Source organism: Macrobrachium nipponense, chromosome 2, assembly GCF_015104395.2.
Source record: "Macrobrachium nipponense isolate FS-2020 chromosome 2, ASM1510439v2, whole genome shotgun sequence".
Taxonomy (NCBI): Eukaryota; Metazoa; Arthropoda; class Malacostraca; order Decapoda; family Palaemonidae; genus Macrobrachium; species Macrobrachium nipponense.
In genome coordinates this window covers 110095403-110098467 of record NC_087201.1, presented here as the reverse complement: position 1 = coordinate 110098467, position 3065 = coordinate 110095403, and the positions used below count along the sequence as shown (strand labels likewise).

General features: G+C 32.7%; 1 long non-coding RNA gene across 1 annotated transcript in view; it reads left to right on the top strand.

Annotated features, from left to right (window-relative positions):
- Positions 1–3065, top strand: part of LOC135220909 (uncharacterized) — a 59322-nt gene that overhangs the window by 4492 nt on the left and 51765 nt on the right. The gene's annotated exons all lie outside the window — the stretch shown is intronic.

Genomic DNA, 3065 nt, shown 5'->3' with positions numbered 1-3065 from the left:
TAGAACAAGGATAGAAAAGTCACGCGTAGTTAATTTTTCCAGGGGATTTGCATGTTTGTGCAGAGGACCAATGAATATTTACAAATTTTGCAGTTATTTCATTGTTTTAAGCAGTACTCTGTATGAACCAAAAAAGGATTAGAAATGAACAAAACTAGTAGTACAATTTACAATTTAAAAAAGGTGTAAAATGGCTACTTTCTTAGTGACCAACACCATTTACAGAGCTGCAGACTCTCTTTAGTCATAATGGCATTATTATAGACCAGATGGAAGTGAAAAGATCATAATGCTCTTTATATCTGATTTGAAAAAGAAATTTCGTATTTGTTTGGTAAATTCTCAATGCTACAGAATTCTATTTTTTCTATCTTTTTTTTTTTTCCTGTCCTGCTGAAAGTCGCTGAATATCGTTGCATGGAGGAGTATTAGTCATCTTTCTTGCCTTCCAGAGGGTGTATCTATGTATAAAAATATCATGCAACTATTTTTAAAACCTGGATCGTCTCAGTATCACAGTAACTGGCTACAGTATGGGTGAGTAGACAGTTTTTAGAGAAAGGGATATTTAAACAATCGGATTATATTTTCATTTTGTTCTATGTTAAATCTTGTCTCTACATTTATCATTTTTTCCTGGTTCGTACATCGCAACTTGCCATAGCATGACCAGCAGGCTGATTTACTGATGTAATGAACATTCTACATGAATATGAGAGTAAGGAAGTTTCGCATAGGAGCAACGTGAAGGTTATTCGTCATGCTACACTGACACAAAAGTGCACTTGAAACCTGACTTTGAGAAAGCATTCAGTGATGGGCATTACAAATAGTGCAATTCTCATGAACGCTTCTTCCTTCTAAAGAACAAAGAACATTTGACAAAAAGTTGAACATTGTCTAGAAATGAAGGGGAAGGAGCTGGATGCAAGAGTTGCTTAAGGAATATCAAGACCAGACACTTGACTACAAAGAACCTAGTGCCTAATTTTGATGTCGATGTATCTGAGATAATTACTATTTTAGGTAAATCTGGGAAGACCCTCTGTTGGCAGTATAAGATGTTTACGTGCTTATCTTAATATTGAAATAATAAGTACCTCAGTCCTAACATTTCCCATTGCGTCAGGTCTTGTATGGTTCATTGTGTTTTTAATCTTATTCTCATGTCAAGTTCCGAATCGAAAACAGAGTTATGTTAGTGATACATAAACCGTACACGGAAATAGTTTTTGTTCTTTTGTTACGTGGGATGTATTTTATTGGATAAATCGTTTGAGTAATTGTTATGAATTTCAAGGTTTGGAGGTACTAAGTTGACTTATCTCATATAAAGGAGAAAAAATATTTCTTCAAGACTGTATGTAAGTCATGATTAGTTAAGTGTTATGTTGTTTATCAGTTCAAATAAGATCACAGTATTGTTGGTACTATGTGGCTAATACTACGAGCGTATATTCATAAAACATTAAAAATATATATATATATATATATTAATAATATATATAGATATATATATATATATATATATATATATATATATAATTTAGTATATATATATATATATATATTTTAATTTATATAGTTGCAGAAAGGAATATCGAAAGTTATTAGTGTTTAAAGATCTGAATGGAAATTTGCTGACAAGGAGATTAACCAAAAAACTAATGGAAAAATGTTATAACTCTGATTCTTTTGGTTAATATTAAATGCCAAGTTTAAAAAGTTAACATATACAGAAATTTACTTTGGAGCTCCTCTGTATCCCCGTGAAAGATGCAGGATGGAGCAAGAACTGCCATCTTCCCAGAACATCCTTGAAAGTCCTGACAAATACTACAGTATTACAGTATTAAAGTTCTAGTTCTGTCGTTCTTCAACTGTTAGAAATGATTTACTCTGTTTTCAGCATTTGATCCTATTTTATAAGAACGCTGAAGACTGTCGATAGAAAGCTTTATTTACGATAGTTTTCAGTTTATGCTACTGGGTCTTAACAATGAGTTTTTATTCTTGTTGTGTCATATATACTGATATATATATTATGCCTATTGTAATTAATTTCTAAGATTGTATGTAGTTCCACAGTTATTTCTTATTTCCTACGAGAGAACTCAGGATCAGTAATGTACCAGTACAGTACTTAAAGCAGCTTAGATGAAACTGAGAGTGATAAGTGTGTTATCTCTTATCAAGAGGACAAGAGCTGCGTCTTGTTAAATGTGTATATAAAAACAATGGCTTAATAACAAAAGGTTTTATGTCTTATTGGTTCCTGCCTGGAGTTGGATCACACCAAGCACTGATCCCCTTGACGTCTATTTCATAAGAGACATTCGTATAGACACTTGCAGTTCTTGACAGTATTTAAATGTGAAAGCATTGAAACTGTATTCCTATTTTTAAACATCAAAAGATACGATTTAATGGTGAATTTTTGAAATCTCTTGTTGAGTAACTTTCCTCCATAGTGACATGAACAGGAATTAACACTACAAGGTTTTGCAATAGGATGTACTACCAGTAACTCTAAGTTCTGACCTGTTTTTACCTCAGCAGTTTTTATAGTTCCCTGTACTTTATACATGCTCTGAGTCCTCTTGCCTTTTGTCATTACAAATGCCAACCCTAGAGGACACACAGGTTTTCATCTGCCATTAGATCCCATTTTCTATATCATGCCATTAAATACTATTTGTACGACATTACAATTTTGACAATAAAACTGAAAATACATATGTAAACTTATTTTTCATTTAAATATTCCTCGCCTGATATTTTTCCATCTAGGCCCTTGTGTTACTGCAAGTTATTCCGGTACACAAGCAATAGACCAGATGTTTTAATTGTAGGCTATAGATGATAACTTAATTTGGAAATTCCTAATAATGAACAACTTAGGAATCAGGAACAAAACGAGTCCCTATAGACTTTTCTTGTCCAATCTTAGATCAATAAAATTAACAGTTTGAAAATCAGCAATCTTTGAACATAAATGACAAATAACTCATCCGCTAACATAAGGGTCTCCAAAAATAAGATCACTGCGCATGTGCGCCGCCTAA